We start from the raw sequence: 24,753 nt of genomic DNA, 5'->3' as shown, positions 1-24,753 counted from the left end.
CAAAATTAGTTGAAATAGACAGTTTTTGCATGGTAACACATTCCTGGTAGAACTACATAGCAAAGTACAAAGTTCGTATCGGATGGACGAAATTAGTTGAAATAGACAGTTTTTGCATGGTAACACACTCCTGGTAGAACTACATAGCAAAGCACAAAGTTCGTTTTGGATGGACAAAATTAGTTGAAATAGACAGTTTTTGCATGGTAACACATTCCTGGTAGAACTACATAGCAAAGTACAAAGTTCGTATCGGTTGGACAAAATTAGTTGAAATAGACAGTTTTTGCATGGTAACGCATTCCTGGTAGAACTACATAGCAAAGTACCAAGTTCGTATCGGATGGACAGAATTAGTTGAAATAGACAGTTTTTGCATGGTAACACATTCCTGGTAGAACTACATAGCAAAGTACAAAGTTCGTATCGGATGGACGAAATTAGTTTAAAAAGACAGTTTTTGCATGGTAACACATTTCTGGTAGAACTACATAGCAAAGTACAAAGTTCGTATCGGATGGACAAAATTAGTTGAAATAGACAGTTTTTGCATGGTAACACATTCCTGGTAGAACTACATAGCAAAGTACAAAGTTCGTATCGGATGGACAAAATTAGTTGAAATATACAGTTTTTGCATGGTAACACACTCCTGGTAGAACTACATAGCAAAGCACAAAGTTCGTTTTGGATGGACAAAATTAGTTGAAATAGACAGTTTTTGCATGGTAACACATTCCTGGTAGAACTACATAGCAAAGTACAAAGTTCGTATCGGATGGACGAAATTAGTTGAAATAGACAGTTTTTGCATGGTAACACATTCCTGGTAGAACTACATAGCAAAGTACAAAGTTCGTATCGGATGGACGGAATTAGTTGAAATAGACAGTTTTTGCATGGTAACACATTCCTGGTAGAACTACATAGCAAAGCACAAAGTTCGTTTTGGATGGACAAAATTAGTTGAAATAGACAGTTTTTGCATGGTAACACATTCCTGGTAGAACTACATAGCAAAGCACAAAGTTCATTTTGGATGGACAAAATTAGTTGAAATAGACAGTTTTTGCATGGTAACACATTCCTGGTAGAACTACATAGCAAAGTACAAAGTTCGTATCGGATGGACAAAATTAGTTGAAATATACAGTTTTTGCATGGTAACACACTCCTGGTAGAACTACATAGCAAAGTACAAAGTTCGTATCGGATGGACGAAATTAGTTGAAATAGACAGTTTTTGCATGGTAACACATTCCTGGTAGAACTACATAGCAAAGCACAAAGTTCGTTTTGGATGGACAAAATTAGTTGAAATAGACAGTTTTTGCATGGTAACACATTCCTGGTAGAACTACATAGCAAAGTACAAAGTTCGTATCGGATGGACGGAATTAGTTGAAATAGACAGTTTTTGCATGGTAACACACTCCTGGTAGAACTACATAGCAAAGCACAAAGTTCGTTTTGGATGGACAAAATTAGTTGAAATAGACAGTTTTTGCATGGTAACACATTCCTGGTAGAACTACATAGCAAAGTACAAAGTTCGTATCGGATGGACGAAATTAGTTGAAATAGACAGTTTTTGCATGGTAACACACTCCTGGTAGAACTACATAGCAAAGCACAAAGTTCGTTTTGGATGGACAAAATTAGTTGAAATAGACAGTTTTTGCATGGTAACACATTCCTGGTAGAACTACATAGCAAAGCACAAAGTTCGTATCGGATGAACAAAATTAGTTGAAATAGACAGTTTTTGCATGGTAACACATTCCTGGTAGAACTACATAGCAAAGTACAAAGTTCGTATCGGATGGACAAAATTAGTTGAAATAGACAGTTTTTGCATGGTAACACATTCCTGGTAGAACTACATAGCAAAGCACAAAGTTCGTATCGGATGGACAAAATTAGTTGAAATAGACAGTTTTTGCATGGTAACACATTCCTGGTAGAACTACATAGCAAAGCACAAAGTTCGTTTTGGATGGACGAAATTAGTTGAAATAGACAGTTTTTGCATGGTAACACATTCCTGGTAGAACTACATAGCAAAGCACAAAGTTCGTATCGGATGGACGAAATTAGTTGAAATAGACAGTTTTTGCATGGTAGCACATTCCTGGTAGAACTACATAGCAAAGCACAAAGTTCGTATCGGATGGACGAAATTAGTTGAAATAGACAGTTTTTGCATGGTAACACATTCCTGGTAGAACTACATAGCAAAGCACAAAGTTCGTTTTGGATGGACGAAATTAGTTGAAATAGACAGTTTTTGCATGGTAACACATTCCTGGTAGAACTACATAGCAAAGTACAAAGTTCGTTTTGGATGGACGAAATTAGTTGAAATAGACAGTTTTTGCATGGTAACACAATCCTGGTAGAACTACATAGCAAAGTACAAAGTTCGTATCGGATGGACGAAATTAGTTAAAATAGACAGTGTTTGCATGGTAACACACTCCTGGTAGAACTACATAGCAAAGCACAAAGTTCGTTTTGGATGGAAAAAATTAGTTGAAATAGACAGTTTTTGCATGGTAACACATTCCTGGTAGAACTACATAGCAAAGTACAAAGTTCGTTTTGGATGGACAAAATTAGTTGAAATAGACAGTTTTTGCATGGTAACACATTCCTGGTAGAACTACATAGCAAAGTACAAAGTTCGTTTTGGATGGACAAAATTAGTTGAAATAGACAGTTTTTGCATGGTAACACATTCCTGGTAGAACTACATAGCAAAGCACAAAGTTCGTATCGGATGGACGAAATTAGTTGAAATAGACAGTTTTTGCATGGTAACACATTCCTGGTAGAACTACATAGCAAAGCACAAAGTTCGTTTTGGATGGACAAAATTAGTTGAAATAGACAGTTTTTGCATGGTAACACATTCCTGGTAGAACTACATAGCGAAGTACAAAGTTCGTTTTGGATGGACAAAATTAGTTGAAATAGACAGTTTTTGCATGGTAACACATTCCTGGTAGAACTACATAGCAAAGTACAAAGTTCGTTTTGGATGGACAAAATTAGTTGAAATAGACAGTTTTTGCATGGTAACACACTCCTGGTAGAACTACATAGCAAAGCACAAAGTTCGTTTTGGATGGACAAAATTAGTTGAAATAGACAGTTTTTGCATGGTAACACATTCCTGGTAGAACTACATAGCAAAGTACAAAGTTCGTATCGGATGGACAAAATTAGTTGAAATAGACAGTTTTTGCATGGTAACACATTCCTGGTAGAACTACATAGCAAAGTACAAAGTTCGTATCGGATGGACAAAATTAGTTGAAATAGACAGTTTTTGCATGGTAACACACTCCTGGTAGAACTACATAGCAAAGCACAAAGTTCGTTTTGGATGGACAAAATTAGTTGAAATAGACAGTTTTTGCATGGTAACACATTCCTGGTAGAACTACATAGCAAAGTACAAAGTTCGTATCGGATGGACGAAATTAGTTGAAATAGACAGTGTTTGCATGGTAACACATTCCTGGTAGAACTACATAGCAAAGAACAAAGTTCGTATCGGATGGACGGAATTAGTTGAAATAGACAGTTTTTGCATGGTAACACACTCCTGGTAGAACTAAATAGCAAAGCACAAAGTTCGTTTTGGATGGACAAAATTAGTTGAAATAGACAGTTTTTGCATGGTAACTGTTGTAAACAAACGATGTTTACACCGACCGCTGCTGTCACTTTCGGACATTATATCGTATTTACGAAGTTGTCGGAAGAAAGCTTCACGGTCGGGATATCTGAGTACCGCGGTGAGTGAAGGACTAACCGAAAAAGAATGTATATAAGGGCAGGACGACGCGCGAGACGCCCTTTTTTACCGCTAGAAAACGTTGACGAATAAAGAACTAATTTTTTGGTTCGCTCTAGTGAGATAGCGTTCCTAATTAATTATCGACTTTTTTGCGTTTTCTACACTCCAAAAAATTAGTTTCTAATTTCAAGAAATTAGCTCCAACTAATTCGAAAAAATAGTTTGTTGGAAATCTTCAAATTTCAACAAGTTTGCGATAGTTTGCAAGAATATTTGCGTCGCAAAGCTAAGTTTAGTGCGCGTTTAATTCGCTCGAATCGAAAGTAAATTATCCACCGGGGATAATCGCGATCGCGTAACGAACGATAGTGGATTCCAGTTTATAGTGCGCACGTTTTAAGTGATTCGCGAAATGGAACACGGCGATGACACGGTGCAAGACGGGCAACAGACGAGCCAGCGAGTGGATACTGTATTCCCCTCGGAGGAACAGACGGCTGAACGCGAAAGCGTAGTCGCGACGAATGCGACGCCCTCCTGTTCGGCTCGATCGCCCGTGGCCGTACAAGAATCGTCCCAGAGCGAAGGGATTTTGGGCCACCGGGGCGAGCAGACCGTGCAGACTCCGTGGGGATACTTTCCGGTGAGGCACAGGGATGCCATCGCGCTGGACGCGACACCAGAAGCAGTCCGGCCGTCCCCTTATCACACCAACACGCACGCACAAAATGGCCACACGCAACCGGAGGGTTTAAGACGCGTCACCGATGGCGCATCGAATTCGGCGATGGCGACCGCGCACCGGTCAGCAACCCATGAAGGGTTCATGACCCCTAACCGGGAACACCGGAGGAAGCAGCTCGAACTCGAGCGTTTAAGGATCGAGCTGCAACAACGAAAACTTGAACTCCGCGCGCGCGAGTTGGAGTTTTCAAAAGGGGAGTGTGAAATTGCGCGCAAATCGCAATGCGAGCTAGAAAAAGTAAGTGCTTGGCTGCTGCATCGAGAAAATGGTGGTTCCCTTGATGCTGCTGGAAGGCGCGTTGATATCGGCACGGAACACTTCCGATGTGAGGACAACCCTACCGTGGCCACCAGTAAATATGCACCGACACCGACATGGCCAGCGAACGAAACAGCGAGACGTGACGCGGAATTTCGCGAGTGGCAAAGCGCGATGGAGGATCTCATGTCGCGAGATCCTCGCCGCATAAATGGAACAACGCACCGACCTGGACACGATTTTGGGCACAGCACGTTGGCACAACCGCACGCAACCGATCACGACACTTCAGCAGCCGCACACGGACACGATTTCGAACACAGCACGTCTACACATACACACGGAAACCGATACGGACACACCGCCCAACCACACGGACTCGATCACGGTTATTACACGTTTATACCGCCCCGCGGACTTGGTCAGGCAAACAGCACTTTTGCCCAACCGCGCACGAGCGCGCCAGCAACGTACCCGCACAATGTTTTCGTCGACGGGCATGCGGGAACACTTGGAAGCTTGGGATCGACTTTCTTGAGTCAATCCCAAATTGCCGCGCGGAAAGCCAGTGGAAGAGAGCTACCTACGTTTTCGGGTTCCGCAGAACAGTGGCCGCTCTTCATCTCCAGCTACGAGCACTCAACAGCAATCTGCGGGTACTCCGACTACGAGAACCTGCTGAGGCTACAAAAGGCGTTGAAAGGAGCCGCGCTGGAAGCGGTCAGCTCGTTGTTGTTGCTGCCTTCCGGACTTAAGGAAGCCATAGACGTGCTCAAGCTACGGTTTGGGAGGCCGGAGGTGATCGTTGAAAATTTGATGGAGAAAGTGAGACGTATGCCAGCCCCACGAGCGGATCGGCTAGATACTCTGGTTGAGTTCGGATTCGCGGTGAGGAACCTGTGTGCGACCATCCAAGCATCTGGGCTGCCGGAATATACCTGCAACGTTATCCTGCTGAAGGAGTTGATCGTGAAGCTGCCGTCGGCCACGTGCATCGAGTGGGCGAGGCACCAACAGCAGCTGCCCTCTGTTACGCTGTCGGACTTCGGAAGGTGGATCGGCGAGTTGGCTGCAGCACTCAGCAGGGTAGTTCCGGTGAAGAGCGAACGTTTCGAACGCAGTGGATCCGGCGACTCGGATCGACGGAGCAGTGTGAAACCGGTACGACCAGATCAGCGCCAGCCCACCACCGCACGTTTGAACATGCACGCCGCCACCACGAGCGGTAAGTACCCCCATACAAATGTTTCTAAATGTTCAGCCTGCCAGGGAGAGTGTGCCGCACTGGATACATGCCAGCGATTCCAAACGATGACCGTCGCTGAAAGGAAGGAACATATAAGAGATAAGAAGCTATGCCGAAAATGTCTCAAGTACCATAAGGGGTGGTGTCACCTTAAAACAGTTTGCGGATCCAATGGGTGCGAGGCAATGCACCATAGGTTGCTACATGGTTCTCTGGGAATGACCAATATAACAGAAAAGCATTGTCTTACTCATTCCGGCTCCAACGATCGCACTTTGTTCCGCTACGTACCGGTAACTATGTATGGGAAGGATGGCAGGACGGTTCGAACGTACGCCTTTCTCGACGAAGGTTCGTCATCGACCTTCATCGATCATAGCCTGATGGACGAATTAGGGCTGATCGGAACGTCACGGCCATTGTGTCTCAAGTGGACCGGGGATACTACCAGAGAAGAAAAGGCTTCCGTCCAGCTGGCAGTGCAAATATCAGGTGCATACGAAGGGGCTCCAGTGCATGAGCTGACAAAGGTACACACGGTCAGCAATCTAGCCTTGCCCGCGCAGACGATAGATGGTAAACAACTGCAATTTGCGTATCCACATCTGAAGGGTTTACCGTTCACCTCTTACGTCGATGCCGTACCTCGAGTACTAATTGGTGTAGATAATTGTCGTTTGGGAAAGCCGCTAAAATGTACAGAAGGACGGGTTAATGAACCGATTGCTTCGAAAACTAGGCTGGGCTGGATGATATACGGACCCTGCCCTATTGCAACCGCTAGTGTAACCGGAGGACACAGAAGTTTTCACATCTGCAGCTGCGAAGGTAACGTCGATGGTGTACTCACAAGCGAGGTTAAGGCGTTCTTCTCGTTGGATTCACTGGGTATCACTAAGCCATCACGCTTACTCAAATCCAAGGACGATGAACGTGCCCTGGTGATACTTAACCGAGAAACCAAACTGCAGGGTGATCGATTCGAAACGGGCTTACTATGGAGATATGATGACGTCCGATTGCCATGTAACAAAGCTGCAACGATGAAACGGTACGAGCTCCTGAAACGAAAAATGAGTAAAGATCCGGAGTTAGCTGCGGCGGTTAATCAGAAGATGAGAGATTACATCCAGAAGGGCTACATTCGACGTTTATCAGCGAGTGAGGCGGAGGACAAACGACCAAACGACTGGTTTTTACCTATTTTCCCGGTTACCAACCCTAATAAACCGGGAAAAATTCGCATGGTTTTTGACGCGGCGGCAAAGGTGAGTGGAGTCAGCCTTAATTCGTTCCTTTTAGCGGGACCCGATCTGCTTGCCGGGCTCCTTTCCGTTCTCTTTAAGTTCCGAGAGTTTCGCGTCGCTGTTGTGGGAGACATTCGGGAAATGTTCCATCAAGTGATGATGCGAACGGAAGACCAACGAAGCCAGATGATCCTTTGGGATGGAGACGATCCAAACGGCGATCCAGCCGTATACGTGGTCACCGTGATGACGTTTGGCGCTGCTTGTTCGCCGAGCAGCGCACAGTTCGTGAAGAATCGCAACGCAGAGCGATTCGAGGAAGAGTTCCCGCGTGCGGCAAAATGCATCAAAGACGAGCACTACGTGGACGATATGCTCGTGAGTGTGGAAACGGAGGAAGAGGCCGTATGCCTAGCGAAAGAAGTTCGGGATGTTCACCAAAAAGGAGGATTCGAAATCCGGAATTGGGTATCTAATTCGTTAGACGTGGTGAGGCAACTGCAGACACAGGCGGAACATCAGAAAAGCATCGATGTCGGCTACGGTTTAGCAACGGAAAAGGTCCTCGGTATGTGGTGGGACACGGCTTCCGACACGTTTACTTTCCAGCTCTCGACGCAGTTTACTGAAAAGCTACAGGCTGGCAAATCGTGCACAACGAAGCGTAACCTACTCCGGATCCTGATGAGCATCTACGATCCCATGGGTTTGCTCGGGATGTTCCTGATGTATTTAAAAGTTCTCCTGCAAGAGATATGGCGTTCCGGAATAGGATGGGATCAGGAGCTGCATGACCAACCGGCGGAAAAGTGGTTAATTTGGCAACGAGTGCTCCCTGATGTCCAGAAGGTGAGAGTCAGAAGGTGTTATCGAGCGGTTACGTCGATTCGCGCTGGAGTAGAGCTGCATGTGTTTTGCGACGCAAGTGAATGTGGGATGGCCGCGGTCGCTTATTTGAGGTACGAAGAAGACGGAGTTGTGGAATGCTCTCTCGTTGGATCGAAAACTCGTGTGGCTCCGATGCGTTTCGTCTCGATTCCGCGACTAGAGCTACAAGCGGCGGTGATTGGTGCCCGATTAGCGGCTACGATCGTCAACTCACACCGATTGAACATCTCGCGCACGGTGTTTTGGACAGACTCGCGGAACGTGTTGAGTTGGTTGCGTTCTGATCATCGTCGCTATAATCAGTTCGTAGCATTTCGAGTCGGAGAACTGCTCGAAACAACGGAGGTTGAGCAATGGCGTTGGATCCCGACGAAAATGAACGTAGCTGATGACGGGACCAAGTGGACGAAAACACCGGATCTATCGCCAACTAGTCGCTGGTTCAACGGTCCGAGCTTCCTATGGGGCTCTGAATCACTCTGGCCTGGCTCGGAAACAACATCTCCAGACACCCCCGAAGAACTACGTCCCAACGTGATGCATCATACGGTACAGGAGCCTCTCATTAATTTCCATCGTTTCTCGAAATGGAGAAGGCTTCTACGGGCAGTTGCGTATGTGGTAAGATTTGTCACTAATGTCCGTCGTGCCATCAGGAAAGATGTCATTTTAGGTGAACCGCTAACACAAGAAGAGCTGACACGGGCCGAGCAGATCATCATCACCCAGATACAGGCGGACGTGTATGCGTGTGAAATACGCTCTTTGAAGAAGGATCCCTCTCAGTTGCAGCCGTGGAAGAGCAGAGTGGAGAAGAATAGTCCTCTCTACAAGTTATCGCCGGTACTAGACGAACACGGAATAATAAGGATGCGAGGGCGCCTGGCCGGGACGTTGTCGGTCAGCGAAACACTGCAGCAACCGATTATCCTCCCTCGGAAGCATCGTGGAACAGAGTTGTTGATACTCAGCTACCACGAACGATATCGGCACTGTAACCACCGCACGGTTGTTAGCGAGCTGCGAGCTCGCTATTATATACCCCGGGTCCTTGGTGAGTACAACCGTGTACGTAAGTCCTGCCAGCGATGCAAAATAGACGGAGCCACTCCGGAGCCTCCCTCGATGGGAAACGTACCATCGCAACGAGTTGCGGTCGGGCAACGAGCCTTTTCATTTACAGGCGTGGACTATTTTGGACCCCTCCTGGTTGCCGTAGGAAGACGAGTAGAGAAGAGGTGGGGAGTCATATTCACCTGTCTGACGTGCAGAGCTATCCATTTGGAGATGGCTCACTCCCTCACAACGGCGTCCTGCATTATGGCGATTCGGCGCTTCATCGCTAGGCGCGGAAAACCGATAGAGATCATCAGCGATAGGGGGACCAATTTCGTCGGGTCGGCTCGGGAGCTCGAGGAAGCCTTGCAGACAGTGGATGTTAACGCGATGATGGACGAATTCGTTGGGCCCGAGATGAAATGGAGTTTTAATCCGCCAGCCGCACCACATTTCGGCGGATGCTGGGAGAGACTGGTCCGGTCTGTAAAGAAAGTGCTGGGTCAATTTGAGCTTCCACGAAAACCGACGGACGAGGTGCTGATGTCGACGCTAACGGAAATCGAGTTCATCATCAACTCGAGACCACTTACCTACGTGCCGTTGGACGACGAGATGGACACACCGATCACACCAAACCATCTACTACTCGGAAGCTCCAACGGGTGCAAGCCGCCCGCCGTATTTGACGACAGTGGTATCGCCGCTAAATCAGCGTGGAGAGCCGCCCAACGCAACGCTGACGTATTCTGGAGGAGATGGGTATCGGAATACCTCCCCACGCTGACCCGTCGATCTAAGTGGTTTGTGTCAGTGCGGCCGATTCAGGTGGGAGATGTAGTGATAGTAGTCGACAATTGTTTGCCGCGGAACAGTTGGCCAAAGGGACGCGTGATAGATGTAGTTAGGGCCCAGGACGGTCAAGTAAGACAGGCAAGCGTCCAAACCGCCAGTGGAATTTATAAGCGACCTGCAACAAAGATTGCGTTATTAGATGTACGGAAAGGAAACTTACCTGCGTGAGCTAGGAATGATAAACAAAATACGGCGCATGGTAAAGTGACAGCGATCGGCAGCGACAGCAACAGGAAGTAGAGTGAGAGTGAGTAGAGGATGAAAGCCAGTTGTCTCACTGCGGGAGGCAATGTTGTAAACAAACGATGTTTACACCGACCGCTGCTGTCACTGTCGGACATTATATCGTATTTACGAAGTTGTCGGAAGAAAGCTTCACGGTCGGGATATCTGAGTACCGCGGTGAGTGAAGGACTAACCGAAAAAGAATGTATATAAGGGCAGGACGACGCGCGAGACGCCCTTTTTTACCGCTAGAAAACGTTGACGAATAAAGAACTAATTTTTTGGTTCGCTCTAGTGAGATAGCGTTCCTAATTAATTATCGACTTTTTTGCGTTTTCTACATTCCAAAAAATTAGTTTCTAATTTCAAGAAATTGGCTCCAACTAATTCGAAAAAATAGTTTGTTGGTGTACGCGAAATTAGCTTTAAAACAGGTGTTCACCGTTTTACTTTCCGATTGCTACTGACTTTATTCATACGCATACATTGCCCTTTGCGGGTTGCTATAATTCTAACGTCTATGGCCTATGCTTCAATCCTTAACATGCCGCCCCCCGTGGAAAGGTATCTTTCTACTCCTATCTTCTACTCTAACCTTCTTGAACTGGTAAAATACATATCTTTGATATCGCTCGGCGATATTCGCCTTCCTTTGTTCGCACCTCAACGACCCGTATATTGCCATCATCTCCTCTAAATATTTTTGTTATTCTTCCAATAGCCCATTTTAACGGTGGCAGATTATCCTCCTTCACTAACACCAACGTTCCGACATCAATGTTGTCTCGCTGTCGGGTCCACTTAGTTCGCGGATGGAGCCCGGACAAGTAATCCGTTTTCCACTGTTTCCAGATCCGACGTACATACTCTTGGATCTTCTGAAAACGGTCCAATCGATTGATGTTAATATTTTCATACGATGGTTCAGGTATGGATACCAAACTGCGATGAATTAAGAAATGACCCGGTGTTAGAACTTCTAAATCTTCAGGGTCTGACGATAACTGCGTCAATGGTCGGGAATTCAAACATGCCTCAATTTGAATCAGCAATGTCTCTAGGTCTTCCTTCAGAAGGATGGTGTCCCCAATTGTGCACTTCAGATGCTTCTTCATACTCTTGATGGCCGCCTCCCATATTCCTCCGAAGTTTGGTGAACGTGGTGGAATGAATTTAAATTCAATTCCTTCGGTGAGACACTGAGTGGTTATGGCATCTTGAGCTTGTTGCGTTGTAAAGAGTTCATATAGTTCCCTTAAAACTCGAGCCGCTCCTCGAAAGTTTTTAGCATTGTCGCATTCTATAAGTGCGGGTTTTCCTCGTCGTGCTACAAAGCGCTTCAGCGCTGCGATAAACGCCTGGGTAGATAAATCCGCTACTAGCTCAACATGAACTGCCTTGGTTACCAGCCATATGAAGACTGCAACATAACATTTAACTGGTGCAGACTTTCGTGGTGCGAAACGATACCACATTGGACCACATAAATCGATTCCGGTATTTAGAAACGGATAGGATGGAGTGACCCTCTCTGGCGGCAGGTCACCCATTAGCTGCTCCATACACGTGGGTTTGCTTCTGTAGCATTTTACACAATTGTGCACTACTTTGCGAGCTAAGTTGCGCACTCTAAGTGGCCAGAACCGTTCACGTATTAAAGCGATAAGCAACTGTGGACCTGCATGTAGAAATTGGCGATGATATGACTGCATTATCAATAGGGTAAGTGGTTGTTTTGGATCCAAAATTATTGGATGTTTTCTGGTTTCTGAAACTGGTGCATTTCGAAGTCTACCTCCGATACACAGAATACCATCCACTAATATCGGTGCCAGCGATTTCAGTTTCGAAGTTCCTTTTACTTGGCCATCTTTCAAACTCGCTATTTCTTCTCCGAATGTTTCTGATTGAGCCAATCTAACTAGTACTTTTATGGCTTGTTGTAGTTCAACGAGTGTAAGGAATCCTATTCGACGATGGCCTCGGTTCACCCTCTGACTGTTGTAACGGAAACGAAGAATGTATGCTACTAATCGTGCTAAAGCCGAATACGACGATCGCAAACTGAATATAGGACTGCTGTCCTTTGACTGAACAGTCAATACTGCAACTCGTTCTTCCAATTGTTCTGCTGTGAAACTTTCATTTGGGACAGTAGTTCGTGATGTCCATTGGATGTGCTCACTCAGCCATTTTGGGCCATGCCACCAGACCTCGTTGTTCTTCAAATCACAAGGTAACATGCCTCTGGATATAATATCCGCTGGATTTTCTTCTCCTGACACATGAAACCACTGAATCTTGTCAGTGATATGTTGGATCTCAGAAACCCTGTTTGCAATGAAGGGTTTCCATCGGGAAGGGTTACCAGCGATCCAGTACAGGACAATTGTCGAATCTACCCAGAATACACAATTCATTTCGCGTTTTATGCTTGACTTGACCTTTTGCCACAGATGACTTAACAGTAAGGCAGCAGACAGCTCTAGTCTTGGTAACGTTACTCTTCTTTGTTTCTTGCCATTTTCGATAGGTGCAACCTTTGATTTTGCACTTAGCAGCTCTACTGTGATGCTTCCGTCTGTCGAAATAGTGCGTATGTAAATACAAGCACCATATGCCTTTTCAGATGCGTCGCTGAAACCATGCACTTCTACGATATCTGCTTCGTTTGCAACTACTCGACGTGGAACCACAATTTCTTCTATATCTGCCATACTTCGTTTAAACTGCAACCATTTATCTCGTAGCACCTCCTCCAATGGGTCATCCCAATTAACCCTTCTTTCCCAAAGCACTTGCAAGAAACATTTGGCTATTACGATGACTGGTCCGATCAATCCCAAAGGATCGTATAAACGAGCTGCATCTGATACAACAGTCCGTTTACTGATTTGCTCTTCATTATTCCATTTTGGGATACAAAATGTAAGCACATCTTGGGCAGGTGTCCACTTTAGTCCAAGCGTTTTGATAGATTGGTGGGGATCGATCACAAGCTCCGAACCCATTTCTCGAAGTTCGGGTGAAAGCGTATTTAATATATGTGCTGAATTAGACGCCCACTTTCTTAGATGAAATCCCGCAGAATGTAGCACTGTGGATAGTTCTCTGCATACACGCTCTCCTTGATCGACCGTATCCACCCCGCTTATCATATCATCCATATAAAAATCTGCCGCTAGTATCCTTGACGCTACTGGATGCGACAATTTGGTCTCGTTGGCAAGTGTTTGTAGGCATTTTGTGGCTAGGTATGGGGCTGACGCTGTTCCATATGTTACTGTTTTTAGTTGAAACTCCCTAATTCCGCTTTCGTCATTTCCCCACAGAATGCGTTGGAGTGGGCGGTCTGCTTCTCTTATCCAAATCTGCCTATACATTTTCTCAATATCGGCTGTTAATGCGTATCTTGGGAAGCGAAAACGCATTATGATACTGATCAGATCGTCTTGGATGACTGGGCCCACTAATAAAGCTTCATTTAACGAAACTCCTGAATCCGTACTACAGGAGGCATCAAAAACAACCCTTAGTTTGGTCGTTAGGCTATCGGGCTTTATAACGCAATGGTGTGGCATATAATACACCTGTACATCACGTATTGGTTCGTGACTAATTTCCTCCATGTGGCCTAGCTTTAGATATTCGTTTAGAAATTCCTCGTATTGGATCTTTAGTTCAGGATTGGCTTGCAGACGACGATTCAGCGAGTGGAGTCGTCGTTTCGATATTTCGTATGATCTACCTATCTTTTTTATCTTATCCCCGTTTTTAGGCAACGCAACTATAAATCTTCCATCTGATCCGCGAGTGGTTGTACTTTCGAAAATCGCTTCACATTCTGATTCTTCAGGGGATAACATATTCGAAGTCTGACACGTTTCTATCTCCCAAAACTTGCAAAGTTGTTCGTCTAACGAATCCGCAACGTATGTTACATTTACAAGGCTTTGTTGTACGCAACTACTTTCTATCGACGCCTTTCCGGATACTACCCAACCGAATAGCGTTTGCTGTAGCATCAAGCTACTATCCTCCGAATGAAGCCTCACTAACCCGTCCAACAGTATTTCGTTATATACCTCTCTGCCGAGAAGCATATCTATCGGGCCAACTTCTCCACATGTCGGGTCAGCCAGTCTAATGTTCTGTGGCAATTTCCAATGTTGCGTATCAACCTTAGCAGCTGGAAGGTTCCACATTATCTCCGACAGAACGTGCAACCTTAAAGGAAATTGAACATTAGTACACTGTGACTGAATTGTTACATTTACCGAATGAGATGAAGGCTGGCAGCTCCTGCCCACTGCTCCAATCGACAAGTCCTCCCGTTGCCTTTGAGCTCGTAATCCTTGCACTACTCGCTCGGTGATCAGGTTGACTTGCGCACCGCCGTCCAATAATGCTCGTGCTATCATCTTGTTGCCATTCGATGTGATGACGGTTACCAGGATGGTTGGCAGCAAAATCGTTGTTGAAGGTGCCGGTTGGCTCTCAGTCGGTGTGAACATAACGGCGTTAGAAGGTTCGCCGACATGTACCATCGAAGATCTCGTTGAGTCACTTGCAATTGCGATTTCCGGAACATTGGCTTCAGGAGCACGTTGCTGGTCAGTCGGTGACCTGTGCAGCATAGTGTGATGTTTAAGCTTGCACACCCGACACACACTAGAAGTACAGTCTCTCACGCGATGATCTGACGCCAAGCAGTTTAAACAAAGTCCTTTCTCTTTCACCATGTCGAATCGTTGGTTCACTGTCAGGTTTCGAAACGTGTTGCACTTGAAGAAAGAGTGACTTTCTTGTTTGCAGACCATGCATTTTTTATCTAGCACATTAACTGATGCACACGCTTGCTTCATTTTGTTTCGGCCATGGTATGTGTGTGCGTGTGGTAGAGGCTGCTCTTTAGTTTGGGGCATGCCTTGTAACACTATTAAGTGTTCCTTTAAAAACTGCACAAGTTCTTTATATTCGGCAACTTCTGCACTTCGATGATGCGTTTCCCATTCTTTTCGGGTGTTCGCATCCAATTTTTCGCATAACATGTGTGCTAGAAGCACACTCCAGCCATTTGTAAGAATCCCAATCTTTTCCACCATTTTGATGGTCCGTTCGAAGCTGTCTATCAAAATGGTGAGTGCCTCGAAGCTTTCGCTTTTTGACGGTGCAATGGCGAACAGTTCGTTCAGATAGCGACGCACTAACACCTTTTTGTTTTCGTAGCGATCTTTTAACAGCTCCCAAGCCACACTATAATTCGCCGCTGTAGTTTCTACTGCGTCGATCAGCTGCGCTGCTTCCTTAGTTACCACGCGCTTTAGATACATCAACTTGTCTACATCAGACAATTTCGGATGCCCGTCGATCATACTAACGAACGAGTCCCGAAACGTTGGCCACGTTTCCCAGGCACCATTGAAACTAGGCATAGGAATCTCAGGTAACCGCACCTTGGATCGGGAGTTCGACACTCCTGGCTGCTGCGTTTCGGTGTTGGCCGCACACAGATCTGCTCCGCATCTTTTTATAAGTATCGATATATCACATCGACGCCGGTCAAATTCCTCATACCGTTTCTCTTCTGCTTCCCACTGCGCAGCATCCACTGTCTCTAGCAACGACGCGTGCTTCGTATCGAACGCGGACACTATCACACTTAATCGTTCCGTCCATTCCTCTACATATGACGAATCCGTATCTCTAGCGGCTTGGATAGCGTTCTTTAGCGAATCTAATCTACGCATTAAATGTGCTTGACCCCGTTGGATCACATTCGTTACCGAGTCTTTTGGGCTCGATGTAGCTTGCACTCCAGAGAATTCCGACATTTCTGGATTCGACATTTTTATTTTCAACAAAGAACGGTTAAAACTACCAGTTTACGTAACTATCCGGTTTTACGGATATCCGGTTCGAAGGACCAAATTTTATGTACGCGAAATTAGCTTTAAAACAGGTGTTCACCGTTTTACTTTCCGATTGCTACTGACTTTATTCATACGCATACATTGCCCTTTGCGGGTTGCTATAATTCTAACGTCTATGGCCTATGCTTCAATCCTTAACAGTTGGAAATCTTCAAATTTCATCAAGTTTGCGACAGTTTGCAAGAATATTTGCGTCGCAAAGCTAAGTTTAGTGCGCGTTTAATTCGCTCGAATCGAAAGTAAATTATCCACCGGGGATAATCGCGATCGCGTAACGAACGATAGTGGATTCCAGTTTATAGTGCGCACGTTTTAAGTGATTCGCGAAATGGAACACGGCGATGACACGGTGCAAGACGGGCAACAGACGAGCCAGCGAGTGGATACTGTATTCCCCTCGGAGGAACAGACGGCTGAACGCGAAAGCGTAGTCGCGACGAATGCGACGCCCTCCTGTTCGGCTCGATCGCCCGTGGCCGTACAAGAATCGTCCCAGAGCGAAGGGATTTTGGGCCACCGGGGCGAGCAGACCGTGCAGACTCCGTGGGGATACTTTCCGGTGAGGCACAGGGATGCCATCGCGCTGGACGCGACACCAGAAGCAGCCCGGCCGTCCCCTTATCACACCAACACGCACGCACAAAATGGCCACACGCAACCGGAGGGTTTAAGACGCGTCACCGATGGCGCATCGAATTCGGCGATGGCGACCGCGCACCGGTCAGCAACCCATGAAGGGTTCATGACCCTTAACCGGGAACACCGGAGGAAGCAGCTCGAACTCGAGCGTTTAAGGATCGAGCTGCAACAACGAAAACTTGAACTCCGCGCGCGCGAGTTGGAGTTTTCAAAAGGGGAGTGTGAAATTGCGCGCAAATCGCAATGCGAGCTAGAAAAAGCAAGTGCTTGGCTGCTGCATCGAGAAAATGGTGGTTCCCTTGATGCTGCTGGAAGGCGCGTTGATATCGGCACGGAACACTTCCGATGTGAGGACAACCCTACCGTGGCCACCAGTAAATATGCACCGACACCGACATGGCCAGCGAACGAAACAGCGAGACGTGACGCGGAATTTCGCGAGTGGCAAAGCGCGATGGAGGATCTCATGTCGCGAGATCCTCGCCGCATAAATGGAACAACGCACCGACCTGGACACGATTTTGGGCACAGCACGTTGGCACAACCGCACGCAACCGATCACGACACTTCAGCAGCCGCACACGGACACGATTTCGAACACAGCACGTCTACACATACACACGGAAACCGATACGGACACACCGCCCAACCACACGGACTCGATCACGGTTATTACACGTTTATACCGCCCCGCGGACTTGGTCAGGCAAACAGCACTTTTGCCCAACCGCGCACGAGCGCGCCAGCAACGTACCCGCACAATGTTTTCGTCGACGGGCATGCGGGAACACTTGGAAGCTTGGGATCGACTTTCTTGAGTCAATCCCAAATTGCCGCGCGGAAAGCCAGTGGAAGAGAGCTACCTACGTTTTCGGGTTCCGCAGAACAGTGGCCGCTCTTCATCTCCAGCTACGAGCACTCAACAGCAATCTGCGGGTACTCCGACTACGAGAACCTGCTGAGGCTACAAAAGGCGTTGAAAGGAGCTGCGCTGGAAGCGGTCAGCTCGTTGTTGTTGCTGCCTTCCGGACTTAAGGAAGCCATAGACGTGCTCAAGCTACGGTTTGGGAGGCCGGAGGTGATCGTTGAAAATTTGATGGAGAAAGTGAGACGTATGCCAGCCCCACGAGCGGATCGGCTAGATACTCTGGTTGAGTTCGGATTCGCGGTGAGGAACCTGTGTGCGACCATCCAAGCATCTGGGCTGCCGGAATATACCTGCAACGTTATCCTGCTGAAGGAGTTGATCGTGAAGCTGCCGTCGGCCACGTGCATCGAGTGGGCGAGGCACCAACAGCAGCTGCCCTCTGTTACGCTGTCGGACTTCGGAAGGTGGATCGGCGAGTTGGCTGCAGCACTCAGCAGGGTAGTTCCGGTGAAGAGCGAACGTTTCGAACGCAGTGGATCCGGCGACTCGGATCGACGGAGCAGTGTGAAACCGGTACGACCAGATCAGCGCCAGCCCACCACCGCACGTTTGAACATGCACGCCGCCACCACGAGCGGTAAGTACCCACATACAAATGTTTCTAAATGTTCAGCCTGCCAGGGAGAGTGTGCCGCACTGGATACATGCCAGCGATTCCAAACGATGACCGTCGCTGAAAGGAAGGAACATATAAGAGATAAGAAGCTATGCCGAAAATGTCTCAAGTACCATAAGGGGTGGTGTCACCTTAAAACAGTTTGCGGATCCAATGGGTGCGAGGCAATGCACCATAGGTTGCTACATGGTTCTCTGGGAATGACCAATACAACAGAAAAGCATTGTCTTACTCATTCCGGCTCCAACGATCGCACTTTGTTCCGCTACGTACCGGTAACTATGTATGGGAAGGATGGCAGGACGGTTCGAACGTACGCCTTTCTCGACGAAGGTTCGTCATCGACCTTCATCGATCATAGCCTGATGGACGAATTAGGGCTGATCGGAACGTCACGGCCATTGTGTCTCAAGTGGACCGGGGATACTACCAGAGAAGAAAAGGCTTCCGTCCAGCTGGCAGTGCAAATATCAGGTGCATACGAAGGGGCTCCAGTGCATGAGCTGACAAAGGTACACACGGTCAGCAATCTAGCCTTGCCCGCGCAGACGATAGATGGTAAACAACTGCAATCTGCGTATCCACATCTGAAGGGTTTACCGTTCACCTCTTACGTCGATGCCGTACCTCGAGTACTAATTGGTGTAGATAATTGTCGTTTGGGAAAGCCGCTAAAATGTACAGAAGGACGGGTTAATGAACCGATTGCTTCGAAAACTAGGCTGGGCTGGATGATATACGGACCCTGCCCTATTGCAACCGCTAGTGTAACCGGAGGACACAGAAGTTTTCACATCTGCAGCTGCGAAGGTAACGTCGATGGTGTACTCACAAGCGAGGTTAAGGCGTTCTTCTCGTTGGATTCACTGGGTATCACTAAGCCATCACGCTTACTCAAATCCAAGGACGATGAACGTGCCCTGGTGATACTTAACCGAGAAACCAAACTGCAGGGTGATCGATTCGAAACGGGCTTACTATGGAGATATGATGACGTCCGATTGCCATGTAACAAAGCTGCAACGATGAAACGGTACGAGCTCCTGAAACGAAAAATGAGTAAAGATCCGGAGTTAGCTGCGGCGGTTAATCAGAAGATGAGAGATTACATCCAGAAGGGCTACATTCGACGTTTATCAGCGAGTGAGGCGGAGGACAAACGACCAAACGACTGGTTTTTACCTATTTTCCCGGTTACCAACCCTAATAAACCGGGAAAAATTCGCATGGTTTTTGACGCGGCGGCAAAGGTGAGTGGAGTCAGCCTTAATTCGTTCCTTTTAGCGGGACCCGATCTGCTTGCCGGGCTCCTTTCCGTTCTCTTTAAGTTCCGAGAGTTTCGCGTCGCTGTTGTGGGAGACATTCGGGAAATGTTCCATCAAGTGATGATGCGAACGGAAGACCAACGAAGCCAGATGATCCTTTGGGATGGAGACGATCCAAACGGCGATCCAGCCGTATACGTGGTCACCGTGATGACGTTTGGCGCTGCTTGTTCGCCGAGCAGCGCACAGTTCGTGAAGAATCGCAACGCAGAGCGATTCGAGGAAGAGTTCCCGCGTGCGGCAAAATGCATCAAAGACGAGCACTACGTGGACGATATGCTCATGAGTGTGGAAACGGAGGAAGAGGCCGTATGCCTAGCGAAAGAAGTTCGGGATGTTCACCAAAAAGGAGGATTCGAAATCCGGAATTGGGTATCTAATTCGTTAGACGTGGTGAGGCAACTGCAGACACAGGCGGAACATCAGAAAAGCATCGATGTCGGCTACGGTTTAGCAACGGAAAAGGTCCTCGGTATGTGGTGGGACACGGCTTCCGACACGTTTACTTTCCAGCTCTCGACGCAGTTTACTGAAAAGCTACAGGCTGGCAAATCGTGCACAACGAAGCGTAACCTACTCCGGATCCTGATGAGCATCTACGATCCCATGGGTTTGCTCGGGATGTTCCTGATGTATTTAAAAGTTCTCCTGCAAGAGATATGGCGTTCCGGAATAGGATGGGATCAGGAGCTGCATGACCAACCGGCGGAAAAGTGGTTAATTTGGCAACGAGTGCTCCCTGATGTCCAGAAGGTGAGAGTCAGAAGGTGTTATCGAGCGGTTACGTCGATTCGCGCTGGAGTAGAGCTGCATGTGTTTTGCGACGCAAGTGAATGTGGGATGGCCGCGGTCGCTTATTTGAGGTACGAAGAAGACGGAGTTGTGGAATGCTCTCTCGTTGGATCGAAAACTCGTGTGGCTCCGATGCGTTTCGTCTCGATTCCGCGACTAGAGCTACAAGCGGCGGTGATTGGTGCCCGATTAGCGGCTACGATCGTCAACTCACACCGATTGAACATCTCGCGCACGGTGTTTTGGACAGACTCGCGGAACGTGTTGAGTTGGTTGCGTTCTGATCATCGTCGCTATAATCAGTTCGTAGCATTTCGAGTCGGAGAACTGCTCGAAACAACGGAGGTTGAGCAATGGCGTTGGATCCCGACGAAAATGAACGTAGCTGATGACGGGACCAAGTGGACGAAAACACCGGATCTATCGCCAACTAGTCGCTGGTTCAACGGTCCGAGCTTCCTATGGGGCTCTGAATCACTCTGGCCTGGCTCGGAAACAACATCTCCAGACACCCCCGAAGAACTACGTCCCAACGTGATGCATCATACGGTACAGGAGCCTCTCATTAATTTCCATCGTTTCTCGAAATGGAGAAGGCTTCTACGGGCAGTTGCGTATGTGGTAAGATTTGTCACTAATGTCCGTCGTGCCATCAGGAAAGATGTCATTTTAGGTGAACCGCTAACACAAGAAGAGCTGACACGGGCCGAGCAGATCATCATCACCCAGATACAGGCGGACGTGTATGCGTGTGAAATACGCTCTTTGAAGAAGGATCCCTCTCAGTTGCAGCCGTGGAAGAGCAGAGTGGAGAAGAATAGTCCTCTCTACAAGTTATCGCCGGTACTAGACGAACACGGAATAATAAGGATGCGAGGGCGCCTGGCCGGGACGTTGTCGGTCAGCGAAACACTGCAGCAACCGATTATCCTCCCTCGGAAGCATCGTGGAACAGAGTTGTTGATACTCAGCTACCACGAACGATATCGGCACTGTAACCACCGCACGGTTGTTAGCGAGCTGCGAGCTCGCTATTATATACCCCGGGTCCTTGGTGAGTACAACCGTGTACGTAAGTCCTGCCAGCGATGCAAAATAGACGGAGCCACTCCGGAGCCTCCCTCGATGGGAAACGTACCATCGCAACGAGTTGCGGTCGGGCAACGAGCCTTTTCATTTACAGGCGTGGACTATTTTGGACCCCTCCTGGTTGCCGTAGGAAGACGAGTAGAGAAGAGGTGGGGAGTCATATTCACCTGTCTGACGTGCAGAGCTATCCATTTGGAGATGGCTCACTCCCTCACAACGGCGTCCTGCATTATGGCGATTCGGCGCTTCATCGCTAGGCGCGGAAAACCGATAGAGATCATCAGCGATAGGGGGACCAATTTCGTCGGGTCGGCTCGGGAGCTCGAGGAAGCCTTGCAGACAGTGGATGTTAACGCGATGATGGACGAATTCGTTGGGCCCGAGATGAAATGGAGTTTTAATCCGCCAGCCGCACCACATTTCGGCGGATGCTGGGAGAGACTGGTCCGGTCTGTAAAGAAAGTGCTGGGTCAATTTGAGCTTCAACGAAAACCGACGGACGAGGTGCTGATGTCGACGCTAACGGAAATCGAGTTCATCATCAACTCGAGACCACTTACCTACGTGCCGTTGGACGACGAGATGGACACACCGATCACACCAAACCATCTACTACTCGGAAGCTCCAACGGGTGCAAGCCGCCCGCCGTATTTGACGACAGTGGTATCGCCGCTAAATCAGCGTGGAGAGCCGCCCAACGCAACGCTGACGTATTCTGGAGGAGATGGGTATCGGAATACCTCCCCACGCTGACCCGTCGATCTAAGTGGTTTGTGTCGGTGCGGCCGATTCAGGTGGGAGATGTAGTGATAGTAGTCGACAATTGTTTGCCGCGGAACAGTTGGCCAAAGGGACGCGTGATAGATGTAGTTAGGGCCCAGGACGGTCAAGTAAGACAGGCAAGCGTCCAAACCGCCAGTGGAATTTATAAGCGACCTGCAACAAAGATTGCGTTATTAGATGTACGGAAAGGAAACTTACCTGCGTGAGCTAGGAATGATAAACAAAATACGGCGCATGGTAAAGTGACAGCGATCGGCAGCGACAGCAACAGGAAGTAGAGTGAGAGTGAGTAGAGGATGAAAGCCAGTTGTCTCACTGCGGGAGGCAATGTTGTAAACAAACGATGTTTACACCGACCGCTGCTGTCACTGTCGGACATTATATCGTATTTACGAAGTTGTCGGAAGAAAGCTTCACGGTCGGGATATCTGAGTACCGCGGTGAGTGAAGGACTAACCGAAAAAGAATGTATATAAGGGCAGGACGACGCGCGAGACGCCCTTTTTTACCGCTAGAAAACGTTGACGAATAAAGAACTAATTTTTTGGTTCGCTCTAGTGAGATAGCGTTCCTAATTAATTATCGACTTTTTTGCGTTTTCTACATTCCAAAAAATTAGTTTCTAATTTCAAGAAATTAGCTCCAACTAATTCGAAAAAATAGTTTGTTGGAAATCTTCAAATTTCAACAAGTTTGCGACAGTTTGCAAGAATATTTGCGTCGCAAAGCTAAGTTTAGTGCGCGTTTAATTCGCTCGAATCGAAAGTAAATTATCCACCGGGGATAATCGCGATCGCGTAACGAACGATAGTGGATTCCAGTTTATAGTGCGCACGTTTTAAGTGATTCGCGAAATGGAACACGGCGATGACACGGTGCAAGACGGGCAACAGACGAGCCAGCGAGTGGATACTGTATTCCCCTCGGAGGAACAGACGGCTGAACGCGAAAGCGTAGTCGCGACGAATGCGACGCCCTCCTGTTCGGCTCGATCGCCCGTGGCCGTACAAGAATCGTCCCAGAGCGAAGGGATTTTGGGCCACCGGGGCGAGCAGACCGTGCAGACTCCGTGGGGATACTTTCCGGTGAGGCACAGGGATGCCATCGCGCTGGACGCGACACCAGAAGCAGCCCGGCCGTCCCCTTATCACACCAACACGCACGCACAAAATGGCCACACGCAACCGGAGGGTTTAAGACGCGTCACCGATGGCGCATCGAATTCGGCGATGGCGACCGCGCACCGGTCAGCAACCCATGAAGGGTTCATGACCCCTAACCGGGAACACCGGAGGAAGCAGCTCGAACTCGAGCGTTTAAGGATCGAGCTGCAACAACGAAAACTTGAACTCCGCGCGCGCGAGTTGGAGTTTTCAAAAGGGGAGTGTGAAATTGCGCGCAAATCGCAATGCGAGCTAGAAAAAGCAAGTGCTTGGCTGCTGCATCGAGAAAATGGTGGTTCCCTTGATGCTGCTGGAAGGCGCGTTGATATCGGCACGGAACACTTCCGATGTGAGGACAACCCTACCGTGGCCACCAGTAAATATGCACCGACACCGACATGGCCAGCGAACGAAACAGCGAGACGTGACGCGGAATTTCGCGAGTGGCAAAGCGCGATGGAGGATCTCATGTCGCGAGATCCTCGCCGCATAAATGGAACAACGCACCGACCTGGACACGATTTTGGGCACAGCACGTTGGCACAACCGCACGCAACCGATCACGACACTTCAGCAGCCGCACACGGACACGATTTCGAACACAGCACGTCTACACATACACACGGAAACCGATACGGACACACCGCCCAACCACACGGACTCGATCACGGTTATTGCACGTTTATACCGCCCCGCGGACTTGGTCAGGCAAACAGCACTTTTGCCCAACCGCGCACGAGCGCGCCAGCAACGTACCCGCACAATGTTTTCGTCGACGGGCATGCGGGAACACTTGGAAGCTTGGGATCGACTTTCTTGAGTCAATCCCAAATTGCCGCGCGGAAAGCCAGTGGAAGAGAGCTACCTACGTTTTCGGGTTCCGCAGAACAGTGGCCGCTCTTCATCTCCAGCTACGAGCACTCAACAGCAATCTGCGGGTACTCCGACTACGAGAACCTGCTGAGGCTACAAAAGGCGTTGAAAGGAGCTGCGCTGGAAGCGGTCAGCTCGTTGTTGTTGCTGCCTTCCGGACTTAAGGAAGCCATAGACGTGCTCAAGCTACGGTTTGGGAGGCCGGAGGTGATCGTTGAAAATTTGATGGAGAAAGTGAGACGTATGCCAGCCCCACGAGCGGATCGGCTAGATACTCTGGTTGAGT

General features: G+C 48.1%; 4 long non-coding RNA genes across 4 annotated transcripts; all 4 read right to left on the bottom strand.

Annotated features, from left to right (window-relative positions):
• Window positions 1-6,046: 6,046 nt before the first annotated feature.
• On the bottom strand, window positions 6,047-6,595 carry LOC128304860 (uncharacterized). The gene is made up of 3 exons (XR_008287428.1): window positions 6,346-6,595; window positions 6,204-6,266; window positions 6,047-6,129 (listed from the first exon to the last, which is right to left on the bottom strand). It is a non-coding gene; the product is annotated as an uncharacterized LOC128304860 (long non-coding RNA).
• A 446-nt stretch (window positions 6,596-7,041) lies between these two features.
• On the bottom strand, window positions 7,042-10,012 carry LOC128305217 (uncharacterized). The gene is made up of 3 exons (XR_008287450.1): window positions 9,839-10,012; window positions 9,446-9,729; window positions 7,042-7,115 (listed from the first exon to the last, which is right to left on the bottom strand). It is a non-coding gene; the product is annotated as an uncharacterized LOC128305217 (long non-coding RNA).
• Window positions 10,013-18,406: 8,394 nt separating this feature from the next.
• On the bottom strand, window positions 18,407-19,358 carry LOC128304224 (uncharacterized). The gene is made up of 4 exons (XR_008287407.1): window positions 19,186-19,358; window positions 18,715-19,112; window positions 18,573-18,635; window positions 18,407-18,498 (listed from the first exon to the last, which is right to left on the bottom strand). It is a non-coding gene; the product is annotated as an uncharacterized LOC128304224 (long non-coding RNA).
• Window positions 19,359-19,410: 52 nt separating this feature from the next.
• On the bottom strand, window positions 19,411-22,468 carry LOC128305111 (uncharacterized). The gene is made up of 3 exons (XR_008287445.1): window positions 22,208-22,468; window positions 21,815-22,098; window positions 19,411-19,484 (listed from the first exon to the last, which is right to left on the bottom strand). It is a non-coding gene; the product is annotated as an uncharacterized LOC128305111 (long non-coding RNA).
• Window positions 22,469-24,753: the final 2,285 nt, after the last annotated feature.

The sequence above is a fragment of the Anopheles moucheti genome, chromosome 3 (assembly GCF_943734755.1).
Source record: "Anopheles moucheti chromosome 3, idAnoMoucSN_F20_07, whole genome shotgun sequence".
NCBI classification, from domain to species: Eukaryota; Metazoa; Arthropoda; class Insecta; order Diptera; family Culicidae; genus Anopheles; species Anopheles moucheti.
This window is presented reverse-complemented; position numbering and strand designations above follow the sequence as displayed.